Source organism: Adiantum capillus-veneris, chromosome 8 (assembly GCF_014529385.1).
Source record: "Adiantum capillus-veneris isolate H3 chromosome 8, ASM1452938v2, whole genome shotgun sequence".
NCBI lineage: Eukaryota > Viridiplantae > Streptophyta > Polypodiopsida > Polypodiales > Pteridaceae > Adiantum > Adiantum capillus-veneris.
The window spans coordinates 162,196,635-162,219,448 of NC_140938.1; positions in this window are offsets into that span (position 1 = coordinate 162,196,635).

Genomic DNA, 22,814 nt, shown 5'->3' on the forward strand with positions numbered 1-22,814 from the left:
ATAATACATCTATACGATCATTGAGTATGTACTGCATATCACAACCCATACAGTATAATCGACAACAGTGGAATAATCAATAAAACATAATAAAAAAATTCCAGTAAACCATATCCTTTCCTACCAAAGAGGTTATTCACCAATGCCAAAATAGACCGCATAAGTACATGTGTAGTGTCGACAGGTGTTTTCTTGCTAGGAGCCATCACCAAAAACGCTTGCAGAGTTGAAGTACACACCCGATTGAATGTAGACAACAGAATGAAAGTAGAAATAGAAACCCTTTAACCGAATGGAAGCTAAGTGAGCATTAGCTCACCTTATAAGGTGATGTTCTCCCCACACGACTAGCTGGTTGTGGAGGCCGTTCCAAAGCAGAAGGATCTGCATCTCTTGAATATCTACCCACCAAGGCACAGGATATGCGGCAGTGCCATTTGCAAGAGCCCCCAAATAGAGCGAACGACGAACAAAATCTGCATCCAGCTCGTTTTGTACCTTTGTCACGCCAACATGATGGCCTAAAAAAAACAATTTAATTAAAGCCCAGTAGGCGCCCAAAAGTCCATTTACATACCCCTTGGGCACCCATGCCCACGTGGCAACACATCATTTTCCAGGCCATGAGGTAGTTCAGGCAAAAGACCCATTTACTGGGGTAAACATTAGATAGCAATTTCTATGCATAAGGAGAGTAAAATATATCAGTAAAGGTGAAAACCATGCAACCTATGATTGCCAAGGGTTAAAGTAAAACTAGGTGATATATTATGGCAACATTAGATATAGAGTCCGATTGTTTTTAGAGGGATAACGAGATACAGTGAGAGGGAGAAAGAGAAAAAGAGAGAGATATATATATATATTTTGTTGGGGTTGAAAGCATTCCGAGAGAAGCAAAATGATAATTTAGGATAGAAAACGTGATAGATTCTATCAGGATGTAGAGAGAAAGAGAGTTAGAGAGAGAGGGAAAGGCCTTTCCCTTGGATGCTATCTGAGAGCAAGATACATTCCAAATAGGAGAGATATTTGTGTATTCAATGATTGCCAAGGGTGAAAGCAAACCCCAGGAAATCACCATGGATGAAGAGTCTCATGTCCTTTAGAAGGATAGATAGATAGATAGATAGATAGATAGATAGAGAGAGAGAGAGAGAGAGAGAGAGAGAGAGAGAGAGAGAGAGAGAGAGAGAGAGAGAGAGAGAGAGAGAGAGAGAGAGAGAGAGATAAGTGATAGAGAAAAGGAGAGAAAATAAGAAATGAAATGCTATATTAAACGTCTTCAAAATCTCAAAATGATTTATGAGACCAATCTGATAAACTCCTTGTGGATCGAATATAATGTCTACATTGTCCAAGAAAATAGTGCATTGGTCGGTGAAGAGCTTCGTCACTATCTGTCTTTGTAAATAGATGTACTATGACATATATAGATAAGGAGAGAGGGGAAGAAAGTTAGAGAGAGAGAGAGAGAGAGAGAGAGAGAGAGAGAGAGAGAGAGAGAGAGAGAGAGAGAGAGAGAGAGAGAGAGAGAGAGAGAGAGAGAGAGAGAGAGTCGACATAGGTTCAAGATTTAGCTTTTATAATTAAGTTAGAGTTTAGGTTTAGGGTTTAACTCGAGATTTAAGGTTTAGAGCTTAAGAAGAGTCCCAACCATCTCTCTCTTTTTTGTAGAGATTAAAGGTGTTTGAAGCTAGTTAGCTTTGGAATGTTCAAAGGGTAGGCAACAACACTAGCTGCTGCTAAAAGCGTTCTCCATCTGTTGAGCCTCAGTGATGGAAGAGAAAAGTGGATAACTTAGGACTTTCACAACGTATGAAGTTGGCTTGTGTGTGATAGTGTGTGTGTGAGAGAGAGAGGGAGAGCTCACGGTGTTGAGTAGAAATTAGAGCAGCTCTGAATTGCTACAGCTGAACACGAGGCAAAGAGGTTTTGTCCACTACATGAATTGTCATGTAGACGTGGGTCTGTAGATTTCACGTACGCACAAATATAGGCATTGAACAATAAAGACAAGATTATAACCCGAGAGAGAGAGAGAGAGAGAGAGAGAGAGAGAGAGAGAGAGAGAGAGAGAGAGAGAGAGAGAGAGAGAGAGAGAGAGAGAGAGAGAGAGAGAGAGAGAGATAAGAGACGGAGGATGCCAATAGAAGATTAAATTTATGTTTAGACTATAAGGTTTTTACATTCATTATGAGTAATGACGATGATGTGGGGCCGTCCAACCGAAACGCCTATCTCTCAACAAGGATCTTATGTTCTTGTAATCAATGCAAACATGATGTGTGACGAACAAGACACGTTTCTTTGCAACACGTTTGCAAATTTGGCGAGTTTGATCGAGTTGTTGCCAATTACAACTCATTGGATTCTGACGCTGCTGGCCAACAGACAACAATCTTGCAACCCAATAGACATGTTCGTAGACACTTCGGTCAAGTAGCATACATGAGGCCACAAGATGTAGCCTCTAACAGCTCGAAGGGTAATCATGCATACCACATTTTCCAACGAGGCTATGTTTGAACCCGAGATCGATGAAATGATTGAGACGTTCATAGATTCAAAAAGGCTTATCTATGATGACATGAAAAGTGAAGCCGATACATCATTGTATGATGGAGCACATGTGTCTAGATTGAAGGCGCTCCTGGTTCTTCTCAACATGCAGGCAAATTTTGGATGGAGTGACACCAGCGTCACAACACTTTCAAGTGATCTATTTCAATGTGTTTACTTCAATAAAAAACTCTAAATTTGTATAACGATCCGATATATTACTTACACAATTGTACCGAATTTTTTTTCCTAAGTAGATTTCTCAAAGAGCACATACTGCCAGTTGATAATGTGATGCCAGATTCCAGAGAGGAAGCAAGAAAGATCTTGCGAAACTTGGGGATGGATTACAATTCTATTCACACTTGTCCTAGTGACTGCATTCTTTTCAGAGGGGAATACATAGACATGAAGAAGTGTCCGAAATGTGATTCTGAGAGATATCGAGTAGATCTCCACGGACAACAAATTCCATAGAAGGTTTTTCGACACTTTCCTCTGATGCCTTGCATCAAAAATTTCTTCAACTATGTAAGTCCATGGCCACCTTAGCATCATGGCACAAATAGAATAGATCTTTGGATGGTGTGCTACAGATTCCTGCAGATTGCATGGCTTGGAAGCATATAGATGGCACATGGCTCGATTTTTCAAGGGAAGCTCAAAATTTGCGCCTCAGTGTGGCTATGGATGGCGTAAATCCATTTGCAACATCTTACAGTGTATGGCCAGTTGTCATTGTCAACTACAACATTCCCCCGTGGTTGACTACCAAGAAGGGGTACCTGATTCTAAGCTTGATTGTGTTGGGGCTATATAAAGTGAAGAATATGGATGTGTATCTTTGTCCACTATTGGAAGAGATACAACAATTATGGATTGGCATAGAAGTGGTGGATATGAGCCGACACACATGTCAATGCAATGCTTGGATAAGAGGCATTCTAATGTGGACCATGCATGACTATCTTGGACTAATAGAATGCTAGGTGATATATAATCAAACTCAAACACTATAAACCTTGGTTTTTGTCAAGCTTATGTATTGTCATGTGTATACATGCAGGGCTTCAAACAAGATGATGCAGAGCATGTGTCACATGTGGACCTAGACTAAATGCACGCTGGGTGCCCTCACTGAAGAAGGAAATCTACAAAAGTCATCAAGCGCATCTTCTAGAGAATCATGAGTTATGCGACGGTTTTTGGGAAGAGAGCCACCGAGGATGTCTGCTCGAGCATGGTTAGAGCAAAAGAAGATGTGAGACGGTTTGTCCCCAGGGATGAAGAGAGTCTCTCTATGGTCCAAGTTACCATATTGGCCCAGACCCATGATCAATCACTTGCTCAATCCAATGCACATATTCAAGAATGTGGGTAATTTGCTGTGGGATCATCTCATCGGCAAGAAAGATACTTTGGGGCCCAAAATTGACCTTAGAAATGTGGATCGTATGGAGCAATATTGGTCGCAGACAGCACCCGATGGATCGATAAAACTCCCTAAAGCGCCATGGATTTTGACAGGAGGCCAAGAACGCAAAATAAAAATAAAAATCATTCAATCCATGCAGACACCCACTGGCATAATGCACTTGATCCAAACATGTTTCACTAAAGAAGGGAAGCTTACTGGTTTGAAGTCACGACTGTCATAAAATGTGTCAGGTATGTTTGAAGTGAAATATATCATAGTGGGATTTGTGTAACATATCTGCGTGTGGACTTTTAATATCATTGCTAGACATGTTTTGCAGTTTATTTTACCGGTGGCCATTGAGGGATGTTTGTCTCTTGACGTCCATACCACGATCTACAAAGTTGCGAAGTTGGTGCAATGGATCTCACAAAAGGAGATCCACATAGATTCCATACCATCCGCCAAACTAAACGCTGTGGAGGTTGTATGCATGTTTGAGAAACACTTTCCTACTACCATGTCAATCATTGAAGTGCATCTTCTTGTTCACACAGTTGATGAGGTGGAAATAGCTGGCACAGTGCATTCCAGATGGATGTTCTTTTTAGAATGTTTTATGAAAATGCTCAAGGGATATGTGCATCAGAAGGCATGTTTGGAGGGTAGCATGACAGAAGGTTGACTGATATCAGAGTCCCTAGTTTACATTGGAAAGTGGCTAGACGGATTTGATAAAGCCCAATACACGCTATGGAGAACCATAGACGATGAGCGCATATCTAGGATTGTCATGTGCAATCTCTATGTTGAGAAAAAAAAGACTGAAAATCTAGAGGCTAAAATCAATCGATTTTGCATGCTTCACAATCTAGTGATATAAAAGTAGATTTCACAATATGAGGATGAAAAGCAAGAGCGATAAAGGGCATGAATCGAGTGGATATGGGGAAGACAACCAACGATGGATTCTCCGGCGAGTCTTGAGAGCCTACCATCATTCATGAGCTTAAGATGGTTGCACAACCAACTGAAAAGCGCACAACAGTGCGACGAACAAGTGATTGAGGAGGAGTAGGAGTACTCTCGAGGTTGCGCAACCAAGGTAAGTTTGCAATGTACAACTCGTGGCTTTCTAGATGTTTTGACGTCCACTCATAATCTTTGTTGGTTGTAGTATAAGTCATACACGGGAGTATGGTGTAAAGGTCGGCATTTTAGGGTGGAACTGATCGACAAAAAGCATTTTACACAAGATTGTGGAATCATGGCAAAATTCAAACAATCTAGTCGACGACGGTCCTCTGATGGAGATCCTCTGGTGGCGGAACTCACTTACTTCGGCACGCTACAAGAGATTTTGAGGATTGATTCTAAAGGAGTTTTTTGTGGATTTGTTCAACGTGCAATGGTTCAAGATAAACATGGAGGGTGACAATGCTTCTATGCGTAGAGGAGAGTCAGGTTTCCTTGAGGTGGATTCAACCAAAAAATGGACCGACCTTCGAGACACTTTTGTACTACCCGAGCATTGTCTATAAATATTTAACATCCAATTTTAGAGGATTGGTGGTCTGGAAGCACTTATATAAGTTATGTGGCTCTTGCAGGTGGTATTTCATCCTATAAAGTCTCCACCAAACTGGTGGTATGTCATAGAGGTAGCCCCTTGTAGTGCATGGACGTATGAGGGCTACCATGGGCCAATCACAACAGCAACAATGGAGGAGATTGGAGAGAATGGAGGGCTACCATGGGCCAATCACAGCGGCAACAATGGAGGAGATTGGAGAGAATGCTGATTTGGAAGCGGTTGAGGTGGTGCTAGGCGATCCTGGTGTTGCTACTCTCTATGGGATGCATGCGGAGGACCTACAAAATGAAACGGAGGACATCTGCCTAAACGAAGAGCTCTATATAGATATAGGGAGTTATGCTAAGTTATGCGAGGATGAGAGAGAGAACTCTTAAAGCCATAACATTGTATTTGAGCAATTTTGCTACTTTTTATAATATATATTTTATTCACATGGAGTTTTGTCCATTCTTATCTATATGCTTTACTTGAGAAATTTAAATTGTGATTAATCAAATTATAACTTGTTCAGATTTTCTTCTCCATTCATCATTAAGATGTAATATTCGTGTATTTAATGCAAGTATGGATGATGATCAATTTCTTTCTTCCTTGTCACTCGAGGCAGAGGATGTGGTACATGGAGCATCATCGCTCTAGAGCACCATCGCATCATTCCACTCCTTCAACGTCTCCCTCTATTTCGAAGCAATCAGCGTGCTTTGAGTGTTCGGTGTCGACTAGACAATCTACACACTCTTCTAGGCCTCAACACTCTAGTGATGGCGGTGGCGGTTTCTGTGGAGATGCCACCGTGACTGATGCTTCGACACCACCTTATATTCAATGAGGCTCCTTATTGTTTCCCCTTCTTTGCCGGCCCCCACACCAGCCATGACATCCCCATCTACTCCAAGTTTTGTGCGAATATCGATCGTTCCTGGCTACACACCACTTGCTACTCCTTCGGAGTCACCCCAGTCGACACTCCTCGCTTTGAGGCCTAGACTCCAGTGGAGACACCTGTCGTCCGTACCCCCATTGAGATTCCACTCGAGACTGCTGCCAAGACACCCAGGTTCACACGTCATAGGAAAGAGGGCTTGCCATACTTGGTCAACATCAGCGGCGATATCATCATGGATGACGACGCCAAGAAGGTGATCTCATGCATGCGGGGCCTTTGCTCTCAGCTATTTCGACACTACATACTAAACACCTCGAGTGAAGTGCCAAGTGAATTAAAAGACAGAGTCATCAGCATGTTGCATGATGAGTTTTCCATGTCAAGTCGAGAATGAGCGCTTTAATGAAGACCCGATGAAGGTACAAATGCGCAAATACTGCAAGCACAAGCGTTCTGAAGTGCAAAAATCAATAAAGCATGGGTGGAACATGCCAAATTGGCTGGTCAAAGAAGATTAAAAGAAGGCAAGCGAGAAGCACACAAGAATCTTGACAAGTGGAAGCAACAAAAGGAGGCAGCCAAAGTGAGTAGAGGCAAGGAGCTCGCACCACTTGGGGAGCGGTAGGTGGGCATCATTTGAGGCCAATTTTGTATGTGTTTTTGCATTTTCCTTTAGGTTTGGTAGTTATGGATAATTATACTTTTGAATTCTAACATAAAATATTCTTTGTATGTTTTGAAGTGTGATCAATAAGAGGACGTGATCCCACACCGTACGAGCGTGAGTATGCAGGCAAAAAGGGCTTAAAAGCCCTTATGGAAATTCTTAGTTCTCACTCCGGCATGATTAGTATTTCACTTTAGTCTCTTACATTTTGTTGTATTTCAATGATAAGCTAAAAAATAGATTGTTTGGTAATTATATGTTTATACTTATAAGAAGTCTTATTGTTTTTTTCTGCAAAATCGGACAAATACATCACTTGGACGCGATGAGACATTTGATCAGACGAGTCAATCTAGCCCGTAGCCAGATAGCACTAGTTTTCATTTGTCATAGCATGTATAATGAGATGACGTGTGTACGTCATCTTCTGGTCAACGATGTATTTTCTCAATAATGACAATTGTGTGGTAACTATTACATTTTGGTGAAAGCTTAACAATTAAGTGATTTTGCCAAAGATGTGTATAATTTTTTCATTCAATTACTTTTTTCAGTTCACTTTTGTCACTTTTGCATCTTTATTTTGGAAACAATGTTCAATATGGTTGATGGGTAGCAGGGCATTCATTGCCCTATGAATGTCCTGCCACCCAAAATTTTTAATTCTTGGGCATCGCTATAGGCATCTTTATGTAAGATCCTGTAGCATCGTTATGTGTTGCTAAATTAGGAACTGATGCGTCGCTACGTGCATTGCTATGAGCATCGCTATTTAGAGACGCTTATAGCGATGATCATAACGATGTTCCCGTTGCGATGCTTGTAGCGACGACGGGGGGTATAAAAATCCATTGTATTTTTGTCGCTACAGCCATCACAAGTGCACATAATCTCTTGTAGTGACACATAGTCGGACACCACATTGTAATCTATTATTTTGTCGAGCTAGTGTAGTGATACTCTATGTAAATCTAGATTCTAGAGTAGCAGGTCAATTCCTAGAGTTGTAATTCTATCATGACAATTGTAAAGGTCCATGTAAACCGGCCACTAGCCATTTAGAATGCCCTAGGTATAAATGTCATTAATCTTAATGTGAAAGGAGGCTTATCTTTAGAAGAGGAAAGAGCTCTGCAATACATATGCTCAAGCTACGAAGCTGGCCCAACTTGTAATCAACTTTTTAACAATTGAGTGATCAATTTTCAAACTTGCATTGTGTTCCTCTCTCTTTGCTCTTTCATTTAAGTGTAAGCATTGTCAGTTTTGTTGTGGTTTGCGATCGTGAGTCTTATTTGCAAATTTGAGTTCTTAAATCATTGTTTTTAGTCGTTTTGACCATAGGAGAGTGTTCCTAGACCATAGGGCGACCTTTCTGGATTGATCTATTATAGTTTCCAAGACCTTTTTTAGGATGGATCGTGATTTTGGTACCTTGTTGGATTGTGACTATACTTGGTAGGATAGTGTCCCTAGTGTCGTAGACCTCCTCCTAAAGTTTCGTTGCATTTCGAGTCCATTCTAGTGTCAAAATGATGTGATGACCTAGAGATGTGAGAAAGGACACAGAGAGATTTCCTTGATCATTGAGTGTTGGTTTGCTTGTTGAGTTAGTGTGTTTGCATGTTAAGGTTCACTTCTTGAGATTGACAATCTTAAAGAATCTCGGTGCCTCATCTAAGTCACTTCCCTGAGTATTGACATTATGTTAGTGCCCGATATCTATGCTACAGACGTCCGTCGCGGCGACCCACTAGCAAAGGTCATGCCAAATCCTTCATATCAAGTATGCAAATTGTGCATTTGTTTTTCTCTCAAGACTTTCTTGAATAGAAATGATGTACATGAGGATTCCCATATCCATCATATTTTTTGCTCATGTATTTTGCTACATGAGATGGTCTCATCATTATCATCCTTGGGTCCTCTTGTTCTCTTGGCGGAATTCCTAATGAAACCCTCTCTGTTATATACTCTCACATTATTTTGGGAAGTCCATCTCCAAATTGTGGTCCTCTTGAACCCATTATGGTCATTATAGCCACTTATTTGGATCATTGTATTAAGAGCTACACATAATACTTTTGGACGCTTATTATTCCATTGATCTCAGAGCTTCAGTCTCCAAAACATATGTATTCCCTTGAGACTAATGGAATCCCATTCTTCCCACATTTTGTGCCTCACATTTTTGTGGATTAGTTTTTGATATCCATGATGTGCTTACACTTGGTTGTATATAGTGTGTTGAGATTGAAATCCCGACATAGGTATACCTTTCTAGCTTGATTAGATTGACAAGTATGTACTCTTGTCCATACTTATCTGCCATTAGAACTTGCAATCCCTAAGTGTTTGTATACATGAGCACATAGATATTCTTGTGGTATATCAGCTCCCTAGCATTGAGCTCTTCACATCTAGAAAATATATTTTGATCCCTATTTATGAACCTATGTAGGCCCATAGATGTGTAATCCATCAAAACTCTCCTTGCTTCATTTATCTTGATGAATCTCACTTTTAGGGTTATTCATTAGAGGAGGCTTCTCCTTTGGTTCTTTATCAATTTTTTCCTTCATTCCTATCACTCCCCACTTGGGGACCATATAAGGGTCAAATAAAACTTGATACTTAACTCCATCATCGACAAAGCACCTATTTCCATTGTAATTCACTGTCACAAAATCCTTAAAAATATTGGGTCTATCACTATCTCGACACAATAATACTCCATTGGGTATTTGTATATATTGTTTTGATAGGTATTTTGATCTCCTTGGTTTCATTTTTGGTTTGGCATTGGATGCCCCAATGATTTATTATTCACTCTTCAAACTCACATGTGCAGATATTTCTAACATGATTTGATAATACCTTTGAGGTGAGATAACCGAAAAGCTTTCCTCTTGGATGACTCTGGAAAACCTTGATTCAAATTTTCTTCACTTGACACAATACTAAACCAGTCTCCTTGGACTTGATTCCTTGACTTGTCCCTATTTGAACCCTGACTTTTTTGTCCACTGCATAATAGACCCCACTCTTCACTCTTGTTAGTCTATCCTTAGTGCAGGGTTTCCATTTAGTTGACTCACAGGGTCCTCTTAAAATTTTCTTATCATCAATCTCTACAAAAGGTGATACTTGACTTTGAATATTTTCCTCTTCATCAATGAGAGAGCCCAACACATGGCAAACTCACACTCATCCACAACCACCTCATCTTTCGTAGATATACTTAACTCAGTAACATCTTTGTTGATCTCATGAGAAATGTCATAAACATCCCCTTCATCTGAAAGCTAATCCTCCACATTTGAGGCAAAAATATCTTGAAGATCTCCCTTCCCATGTACCATGGGACCAAGAATTCTTGTGCACACCTAGCATTTCACACAAACTCTTTGCTTCACACATACCCTCTCTTAAACCTCTTATTATTTCCTCATCACTAGGCATGGACCCGTAGTCACTAAAGTTAGCTACTGGAATGCCATGTGCATGATTCATGATAGTCCATATGCATTCTTGCTTAGAGTGAGTTGCTGAGTCCATATCATTGCCTAAGAAAAGTCTCTTAGAAGCATTATCTCTTGAGGCATCCACTAGGAAATATGTACGATAGCACGTGCAAACAAAATAGGGATTTATAATTAGGTACATTTATAGAAATATGTACTTATATAAAGGGTTTTTTAATTTAGAAAGTGAAAAATTTCATACATAAGGGCTAGGTTTTTTACAAAAATGCATACATAAGGGGTACATAAAATACTTGAAATAATACAGGTAAGGGATTATTTAAATACCTCTTGTTTGCACGTACTATATGCAATTTTTATGTAGTGGACTCCACTAAGGGATTGATCAATTATTTCCCATTACAAATAAAGTTTGAATCATGCAGTCTGGGGATATTCCCATCAATGTCTACGCTGGCTATTAGTAGCCACCCCTTCCAAGAAATGCAGAATGGACTACCTTTTTGAGAAGTATAAAATTCTCTCATAAGCTTTCTTGTCGAGAATCTCCATCAAAAGCATGACCAATCAGAGGAAACACAATAATTTTTTAGATGTAGATTCCAATATGAGGTTACTCCATCCCATTGTGCTTTGATGAAATCAGAATCAAACCGATTACATGTCAATTGAACAACAAGCACAAGCTTCAATATACAATTAATGAGAGGGTTTGCAATCAAAACCCTTGCATGGTGTGCAATCACATTATCATGAAATGCTTCAACAATGTTGTTGTGTCCAACTGCACCTTCACCAACCACCACCACAAAATTTGTCACACATGTGTGACCTAGATTTATTTTACAAAATCCAACAAGCTCATCAGCTCATTGAATCCTTCTTGCCATCGTCTTTATAATTTTTGGCAATAATGGTAGAGACACTGCGCATGGGGATCTTGTTCCTACACATTTGATGTTTGTAGAACTTTGCCACATGTCAAAATATATTTTCTCTCAAACGTGTTTTATAGCAAATGGTGTTTCTCTTGGCCCTCATGGTGGTCAATATGTGTGGTCCACCAAGGCTTAGAGAAAAAAAATTGTGCAATCTTGCTCCTCCCCATAGCTTGATAGCCTCAAATGTATTAGAATATCTCTTCCCTTGAGCATTTTTTCCAATGTTTTGAGAGATGTCCATGAGAAATCTCCACAAGGTTTCCTCCCCCTTAGATAAGCCGAAGTTATGTGCATTGACTGTATCCGTATAAAACTTCCTAAAATCTCCCCTTCCCAAAGCTTCAAATACACTATCATGAATGTTCCTGACTCTTATGCTCAATGGTGTGACCTTGGTTTTTTCTGCACTTAAATCAAGCTAAGTTGGTCACTTAATCCAATTGTTCACCAAGACCTTTATCTCAAAGACCTCTGCAAACCCTTGATTATGTCTATAAACACACATGCAAAAATATCACTCCTTGGGGAATGGAGACATAGTGATTACACCATTAGCCTATCAAATGACACTCCCAATTAATATACTCTTGTACAATTTGTGTGGCAAAAGGTTCCAAAGATATCAATCAAAACTTGCCCCAACTCTAACATCACCCTTGTGTTTGGATAGGAGTACCAATTTGCACTCCCTCTATTATCATCTAGAAATGGTTTTAGATCAATATTTTGTCCCCAAATGTACAAGATTTGTGCCAAAATCCCTAGCACAATGCCAAATGTTTTATTTTTTGCTAAAGCCAATACTTCTATTGAAAACAAAACTTTAATTCACATATATTGTTTCATTCAAAAATCATATCTTCACCATCATGTATTTTTTATGTACTCATTGGTTTTTTAGAATCTAAAAGTATGTGCCTATGATCTTCAAAAATGCAATTTCGATACGAATCTAGGGAGATCTCATGTCTTTCTTTAAGTGTTAGGGGTTGTTGAGTTGAGATTTAGCGGATTGCATGCGAACTGATAGTCCACTTTAAGGGAAGGCAATCGATGCTCTCTCTCTCTCTCTCTCTCTCTCTCTCGTGAGGAGCGATTCATGGCATGTGCCTTGCTCTTCCTCTTGGCATGTTGTTGTAGAAGTTGCTCGGGTCTTTCTCTCTTCTCTCTCAGCTGGCTATTGCAAAGCCTACTTGGCTCTCTCTCACACATGACCTTTGCCCGGGGCGGTCACTTATCAAAAGCTTCCTATATCACGTGCGCTCAAGAGATTATTAATAATACCTCAATATACATATTATATTTACACTATGTGCCTATTTAAAAAACCCCCACCCCCCTCTGTATGTATACATTTTGATACATTTTGATCTTTTAATAATCCTCTCCGGTTAACTCACGTGATAGCATACACATTCTAAAAAGTGACCGCCCTGGGGACCTTTGCAGGAGCTCCTTGTTGCGTGCTGCAGAGTAGGGCGTCCAAGCATGCTAGGTGCAGGGCACCAGGCAATTTGCAGGAGAGGCCCGATGGGTTGTAGGTGGGGGAGGGATTATTTTAACGTAATGAATTTTTAGCGAGTATCTAAAAGTAAGAAAATATTCACTCAATTCCATGAAAGTCAATCATTGATTTACTTGTGTTTGAGATGATGTATTTTTGACGTAATCATTGGTTTTTCAAATCCTAAAAGTAAGCAAATATCCATTCAATTCCATGAAATTTAATCTTTGATTTACTTGTGTTTGAGACGGATGACATACCTGAGATTGGTTTGGAAAACCAAGTCAATGCTCTTTGTCTCTCATCAATTATAGAGACCTTGCTTGGACGACCATCTTTTTTTCCACCTCATGCAAATTTGGAGAAGTTGCTTGAATATGGATTTTGGATTTCACATGCTCTATGATGCATTATCTGGTGGAGCTTATCTTTGGCAAGATGGGATCCATTTTCCATGCAAACTACACTTGATGAAAATTTTAGAGATCTTCTTGTAGTCCTCCTCTATTTGGGTAAACAAATCAAAGACATGAGTCCTTTCTTGTGCAAAGGAAACAACCTTTGCCATTTCTTAAGAAATAATCTCTTCCTCTAGTATTTCAACAACAATCACCTCCTTCTTTGCCTCATGTAATCCAATGGCCGTCATGTGTCCTCGTGTCTTTATGTGAGAGTTACAAAAGTTGTAGATAGTACCTCCTTGACCATATGTAAACTGACACTCCTCGCACCAAATTTGGAAAAGAGCCTTCCCATCCTTGTCTTTTGACATGAGAGATAATCTATCGACACGCCCCTTAAAATGCAACTCCTCCTTGGCATTTCGTACATCTTGCACCCACTTTCTTATGTCAGAACTAGTAGCAAAGGAGATCTTAAGATGAACTCCCTTCCCTTTCTTCTTTTGGGAAAGTATTCTTTGAAGTACTAAACTGTAGTGTCTCACTCATTAATTGAGAATATTAAGGATCTTCTATCCATTTCATTTGATGCACCACTAGAATAAAACCTAGGATGCTTCAAAGGGGATCCAATGTAAGAATTGTACTCAATTGTTACCTCATCATTTGTTACCTCCCACATCTCCTCTTGTTTTTTACTTATGGACAACATTCGTCACTACAAGAGGTTCTTCAATGTAGCGATGGTAGTAGTGTGACACTCAAATGTGAAAAATTCATAACGTCGCTATAGACATCGCTATGAGCGTCGATTATTAACAAAGACTATAGCGACGCTCATAGAGACGCCTATAATGATGCTGACCTTGTAAAAAAATGATCCACGAGTGCCAAAAACTCATATCTGTTGGGTTTGAGTTTTGACGCTCTTGCAAAAGAGGTATACCTACGTCCATCTCGCTCTCTCTCCCCCTCACACACACACACACACACACACACACACACACACACACACACACACACACACGAGGAGAGGAGGGAGAGCCAGATATGCTCCCTCCTCTCCACTCTCTCATGTTCCCTTCCTCTCTTTCTTTCTCTCTCTCCCCCCCCCACACACACACACACACACACACACACACACACACACACATTGTGTATGTGAGAGAGGGAAGAAGAAGAAGAGATTTTTAACATCATAGGAAACTATCCCAAGAGACCTTAAAGATCTAGGCGACAAGGAGAGTTGAACTCAAGACCTGTTATTTGAGAGAGAGAGAGAGAGAGAGAGAGAGAGAGAGATGAAATGAAATGAAATTTTATATTAAACATCTTCAAAATGTCAAAATGATTTATGAGACCAACTTGATAAACTCCTTGTAGATCTAATCTAATGTCTACGTTGTTCGAGAAAGTAGTGTATCGATCGGTGAAGAGCTTCATAATGTCCGTCTTTATAAATAGACGTACTATGACATATATAGATAAAGAGAGGTAGAAAGAGAGAGTCGTAGTTTTAGGATTTAGTTTTTATATTTAAGTTAGAGTTTATGTTAGAATTTAGGTTTAGATTTAATGTTAGAGCTTTGCGTTTAGGTTTAGGATTTAACTCTATATTTAAGGTTTAGAGCATAGTTAGAGATATTTAATGATAGTTAGTGATAAAAGCTTAGGTTTAGATTTAAGATTAGATTTTGGATTTTGTGTTTATATTTAAGTTTATCTTCATGATATATCATGGTTTAAATTTAGAGTTAGGTTGTTTGCATGTTTGAGAAACAATTTCCTACTACCATGCTAACCATTCAAGTGCATCATCTTGTTCACATATTTGATGAGGTAGAAATAGTAGGCACATTACATTCCGCATGGATGCTCTTTTTAGAATGTTTCATGAAAATGCTCAAGGGATAAGTAATTCAAAATGCACGTTCAGAGGGTAGCATGACAGAGGGTTGGCGAGTCCCTAGTTTACATTGGAGAGTGGCTAGACGGAGTTGATCGTACCCCGAGACACGCTTTGTTGAACCATAAATGCTCAAGGGATAAGTACTTCAAAAGGCACGTTCAGAGGGTAGCATGACAGAGGGTTGGCGAGTCCCTAGTTTACATTGGAGAGTGGCTAGATGGATTTGATCGTGCCCCGAGACACGCTTTGTTGAACCATAGATGATGGGCGCATATTTGGGATAGTGATGTGAAATCTTGGTGTTGAATGACAAAAGATCTAGAGGCTAAGATCAATCAGTATTGCATGCTTCAGAATCTAGTGATGCAAAAGTGGATTTCAAAGTACGAGGATGCAAGCAAGAGCGACAAAGGGTACGGATTGAGTGGAGACGGGAAAGAAGACCATCGATACATTATTCGGCGGGTCTTGAGAGCCTACCAACATTCATGAGCTTAAGATGGTTGCACAACCAATTGAAAAGTGTAAGAAGGAAATATCATGCATGCGTGATCTTTGCTCTCAAGTGTTTCAACATTACATACTAAAGACCTGAAGTGAAGTGCCACATGAATTAGAAGACAAAGTCATCATCATGATGTATGACAAGTTTCTCGTGTCAAATCGGGATGAGCGCTTCAATGAAGACTCGATGAAGGTGCGTATGCACGAGCACTACCATCACAAGCGCTCTGAAGTGACAAAAGCAATAAAGCATGGGTGGAACATGCCTGATTGACTAGCCAAAGAAGATTGAAATTATGCAAAGCGAGCAACGCATGAGAATTCTGACAAGTGGAAGCAACAAAAGGAGGCAACCAGAGTGCGAGTAGAGACAGGGAGCTTGCACCACTTGGGGAGTGACGGATGGGCATCATTTGAGACCAACTTTGTAAGTGTTTTTATATTTCATGACCCTTTTGAAATCATTAAATTGAACCCACAATTCTTAAATTCAAACTTCATATACTGCATAACGCGAAGATTGTAGAGCCATTAGGAGACAGTAATGACTCTACTATGATAATGCTGATTCAAAATAATGCCTTCTCCTCTTTATACTACATAGCTCGGAAATGGCAAAGCCTCTACTATCATAATGCTGATTCAAAATAATGGCTTTTCCTCTTTATCCTCATAATGTTAGAAACTTAGAAGTTTGAACGAGTATCATACTATAAGACTACTAGTTAATAAATTAGGTCTTCATCAAAATTGGCACCCAATCTCTGTCTCTTGTCGTTTTCGACTCTCGAGATTAAAGGAGTGCATGAGGATTCAGGAAATAGCTCCAAGGACCAAGAGGTAGCCTTGACAGATTGGTTGTATGTCAACCGTCGAGGCAACAACACTGCAACAGAAGCAGGTCGGACTATGGACACGGACTGGGGACACGCGAGTTAAAGTCTCATTGCCACTTGGCATTGTGCACACTGCAATAGGTGGAGAATGCTAGTGGTTGGAGATGAGCCTCTAGAGTCCATAGTCGCAGCTTGCAACTTGCAAGCTAACTCCTGACTTATGGGACTCGTCACTCGATGATGGGTCCCCAGTGAGTGTCCACAATAGGATGTACCGAGTGCAACGATGACTCATGAAAGCTTAGAGGCAACTTAGAGGCAACTCATGACAGCTTAGAGGCAACTTGACGAGACACATTGAGCATGAGAGAAAGGAATGGTGTTGGACCACCCATCACTATCAAGATGATAATTAAAAAATTAGCCTTGAAACATGAAGGGTTGCATATGTGTTCACATGGGCTTTGACAAACCCCAAGTGGCGAGGGTCAAGGGTCACAACTCACTCACCAAATAAATAATATCATAAAATAATAAATCATCACCAGTGACCGAATCTCTTCTAGAATTTAAACTTTGAATTTGGTTTTTGAAGAGAAATTGGTCGGCCAACCCTTCTAATGACACATTGGGCAAATTTTTGTCTTTCACAATTGAAGGGAAACTTTAGCTTGACCACTCCAAGTGCACTGCCCCTTATACCCCCCTTATACATACAATATGAGCATAAGATAATATGGAGCCACCCCCTATCGTGTACGTTTATGTGCGACCTCCAAAACACCCCTTTTTGTACACTAACGTGGTACCATACGAAAATACACAATAAATTCCTCGGAACACAATGATGTGTGTGTGTGTGTGTGGGGTGGGGTGGGGTGGGGGGGGGGGGGGGGGGGGGGGGCACTTCAATTTAAAAAATGCCTATCATGTAGGTTCAACAATAGGAAATTATTTTATATTTTTTCACATTTTTACATACAAAAGGGTGTTGAAAAAATGATCTTGAAAAAAATATATAGATTGAATAAGAAAAGGGTGAAAATTGGTGAAAATTTCAGAGCTAAAAGGTTTTATAAATAGTCTTTTAACATATGTGATACATAGATTTTACATATAGTGAACCCCCCTCCCCCCGAGCTTCCAAAAGGGTCCATGGTCTAGAGTTCTTAAACAAAATTTACCAGTGCGCACAATTGGGGGGGGGGGGGGGGGATGCTTATCTCTCCTCGACTTCTTGTCGATGTCTTCTCTCCTTTTCTCTGCTATGCTCAATGCAATGTCGTGTGAGAGCTAACATGAGCTCCCCGCAACATTCGAACCAATCTTTTTTACACTAACATCACTTAAGCGACTTGTGTCGGTTATGCGATGCTAAATAATTTTTTTGTGTCCCATAAGTGATGTCCCATGTGATGCACGATAGGCATCACATAAGCAATGCCCAATGCAATACCTTTTTGAGTCGCATAAGTGACGATGCAACCATCTTTTTGTCAACTTAAGGCTTTTTATATTTATGGCTCTACATGTTATTATTGGGCAGTTCATCATTAGAATTTATTTGTTTGCATACTAATATATATAGCTTGATTAGTCTTCTTTTGGAACGAATAATTATTTGGCTCTCCATGTACAGCACTTGTTAGATTATCTTTCCATATTCATACCAAAACCTCCATGATCTTTTTTTTTTTTAAAGTGCTCAATTGGGTTTGAATTGTATTCTACGTACAAAGTTACAAAGAGCCTTGGCATATCCTTTGCACCGGGTATTCTAGGAAAAATCAGAGGGGGTGACCATCCCAACTAATCTTACTTATGTAGCTTGTCGTTCTTACTACAATGTATTTTTCACCAGCACGTTTCCAAAACAACATTTGAGAGTAGGGAATCACACTTCTTCTAAATCAGTAAAGCATTTTTAAACTGACAAATAGCTCTCAATATAGTAGCTCTTACTATGCAAATATCAATCAAAAGATCCAAATTATCGATGCATCTAGAGCCAAGAGCAAGATCACATCTAAAGAAGGGAGTGCCTAAATAAGTGTACACCTTCCTGCAAATTGAGCCAAGTCTCTGATTTTTGAACATCCCCAGAATAGATGCGAGAGGGATTCATCAAGGTGCTTACATCTGACAAAGGTACCTTCAACAAGACCTCTAGCTTTGGATTTATCTCCGATTGGGATGGTACCAAATAGAACTCTCCAAAGGGAGACTTTTGTCCCTCTCTTCACACTTGGACCTCCAAATGTTATCAAGTACTTGACTTCATTTGCTTGATGTTCAACTTTTGGACCAGATCTTGTTGAGGTGTTCAAAGGCATGCCTCCGTAAAGCAGAGCTTTTCATAGATAGTTTTAGTCTTGGGTGAGCTGAATAGTCTTTGTCCATGCCACTGCCAAGCTTTCCAATCAAGCAGTGTGAAGCAGGGAGGAAGGGTTAGGCTTGAAATCTTTTCTAGAAGTCTTTCGATGAGGAATTCCTCTTGGAGCAAGAGATCCCAACAAATCTTCAGATGAACCAAGGTTTGACAGTCCCCTTTTTTATAATTCCATAGTTAATCCAAGGTATCAAAATGTCATGCCTAGGGTACTACCGGGCATGCCAAGGGATAGGATGGACATGCGATCAAGGGGTGCTATATTTTAGGAGGCTATGAGTCTATATATAGTAAGGTTCGGTGGAGAGTTGCATGATCCAATCCCCTTTGGTCTTAGATTCATATTAGAGCTCAAGGGAGAGGGGAGCTATGGAGGAGGGGGAAAGCAAACACAGAGGTGATGGCCTTGCATGGCTATGCATGCTCTCTCTCTCTCTCTCTCTCTCTCTCTCTCTCTCTCTCTCACACACACACACACACACACACACACACACACACACACACACACACACACACACAGAGCATGTAGGAGGAATGGCCACTCAACATGGATTTCTCTCAATCTCGTCGAGGTCTTCATGGCAACATAGGTGCGATAAAAATCTTTATGATGGACTAAGTCTGCTTGTCAAAAATTTCATGGAAAAACGGATGTGGGAAGTGCCTCTATGATGACTGACTTTGCTTGGCGACCTGCATCAAACCGGTTGCGGGTAGCACCAAAGGGTATCGCCTCCGCATAGGCAATAAAGTTGGTCTCTACATGCAAGGACAAAATTGTCCACAACGATCAATGCAAGCATCTTTTCTATGTTCTTGCACCATTGCTTGAGAAAGCCATGGATGATGAACTACTTCACACCTTCAAAAGCCAAAATAAAAAAAAAGGGGTGCCCTACTTTGGGCACTCCCCCTACAAGGGATTTATCCCACGTCTGTGGTAAGGCACCGGCAAGGGTTGTCTAGTTGAAGGCATGTGCGGGCCATCCATGCCCTAGTATGACATCCATATGCAGGGTATAATGTTGTTCAAAAACTAGTATGCAGAAAATTATAGTGGCACGCAAAAAATATAGCTACAACCAAAACTTATACACATACTTCGAAAGGTAGTTAATCATCGAGATGCAATCCTATCTTGCCATGGGTCATGCAAGGTGTACAAGGTATAGCATGAGGAGCCTTTCAAGGGGTTTGGCATGGCCAATCTTGCAAGGAAAGCCATGCAACCTCCAAGATTCCAGCCTAAAAGGCATGGATTTTTCTCACGGATTACAAGCATGTTTAGGGTTGCAACCTTTGAAAACCTTGACACCCATCGATTGTATACGCATCACTACAGAGAATTATAGCAACTGTCTGCCAGAAATTTGATGGCTTCACAATTTTTACAAGGTTCCACCATGGCTAATATAAGGCCAAGTGGCAATGGTGAAGGCTATGGCCAAATAAAGGTACGGAAGCACAATTTGAACTTAGCACGAGCATTTGAAGAAAGTGATTGATCTCAGGCAAGGAGAAGGATGGATTATAAAGTTTGAGATATCATGTTCTTGTTGTTTTCATAGATTTATGTTAATCTTGACCATGGTGCCCTGAAAGACTCTTTGAGTCAAGATGACCATGGCCAATTCATTATGTCCAACTCAGGTGGTCGTTACCATAATTTGGACTAAGGAGAAAGGCTCCAACAAGGATAACCCATACAAGAGTTTCTATGGCACTTCAACGAGGTAGGGTTTCCCAATAGTATAGGCAACTCAGGCATGGTGTGTGCCTTATGAGGCAAAGGTAATCAGTAAGCCGATCATTAATTACAATGCTCAGAGGATGGCAAGCATCTTTCTTTCAAGTTGAAGTTTTGGATTTGTTAGGACATGGCTCCTAGGCAAGTTTTCCACATTGGATGCACTCATGATCAACCCGTTGTCAAAAAGTCAAATCCGATTGGTTTTTTCAAGAGTAATTGGTAGCAGGTGCATGCAACTAGTATTGCATACCTCAAGTAGGCTTTGACTGTGCAATTATTGTTGGAGTTTTATGCTTCCAGTACGGTATCCTACTTGACCAGGTCAATTCTTGAAGGGGTACATCAATCACGTTTTACCCATGGAGCAAGGCTCCGTACAACAAGGATTCTAGGGACATGGCTATATATATATATATATTATTGGGTATATGGTCACTCCAACGCATATACAACTTGCGAAGGGTAGGAAAAATCGATAGCTATGAAGTAAACAAAGGTTTAAAACCATACTGCAGGGTGCTAAGACTTTTGATGCCAAGGACGGTCAATCCAAAAATTGGTAAATATGTTAAATTTAAGTTTCAAATTTTGAACTTATTCAATATTGTAGACTTTGTACCTTGCCCACTTGAGAAGAGAACGTTTCTTTAGTCAAGCAAAGCTTGGCAATTAAGATAAACTTTGATAACTAAGCTTTGTGAGCTATCTATTTTAAGATTGGGTACTCTAAGGGTTCTCAATAAGAAGAAAGACTTTGTGTATCAAGGATAAGGGGGCGGGTTGGTAGGGGTGGCTGCCCTGATAGCTGATGTAATTTTGGTCCCTGGATGATGTCATGGCTCAACACGAGCATGACAAGACCTTGTAATTTTTTGGGTTGATCAATATAATTCACTCACAGTTGTGAGTTAAAAATAAAATAAAATATGTACGCTTTGGCAAGGCCGGCTCTTTACGAAATCTCAACAAGGTATCGTGCAAGGCATTGACATCTGTCTGTCAGTAGGAGAAGCTGTTGGATATGAGCACGGGATCCATTCTATCTTATCTTTTTCATGTATTTATGTGAAGAAAGGCTTCAATTTATGGCATATTGCATAGAAGTTTCCAAATTTTGGAATATGCTATTAGTACTCGGAGGAGCTTTGCAACATGTCTGCTTGAATTTTTTCTTGGAGGTTGGTATGAATCAATCCACAAGGGCATACATGGTACAACTGACAACTCTAAATTTCTTAGCATCCATGGCTATGAGCCACATTCATCAACATAGATGGCTACAAGCCAATTTCATGCACAAGGACGACAAATGCAGATTGACATCCCCTCTCAAATGAGCACCTTCTTTTGAATTTCAGGATCATGGGCCATGGAGGGGAGACAAGGTTAGTAACTTTCAAGTTCATCTTGTTTTTTGTGCTTAACCTTTAGATTGGACATGATTTTCTTGTTGCACAAAGCAAGTGCTTGACAATGTTCATTGGAAGCAAAGATTCCATTTTGTGTTAAAGTTATATAAATTGACTTAGGATCAAGAATATTGCACACATAGGTAGAAAATTAGCAATAATAGGATATAAGCTCACAGTAACATTTGGCAACAATGAATTGTGATGTATCCATGCCATTACAAATCGTGCAAAAGGCACGTATTGCACAACTCAAACTGTTGGACCATTATGAAAGCCAAGGGCCTATCACTCTATTTTTCTGATATGCATGCATGACATGCCAATATGTTGGGATTTTTTCCACTAACTCATTGTTTACGTCCGCTATAACATCGACTACCCTGTTCAAAAAGAGTTGAGGCTGGTATATTTTCTTGTGATCCTGGTACATGACTACAACGGTGGGTAATTTTTGTACACAAGGTGCTAGCAATATAGATGATGCTTTCTGTGGATAGCCAATCATAATGGCCTCGATATCAAGCAAATAATTCATGGGAAGACATGAAGAGATT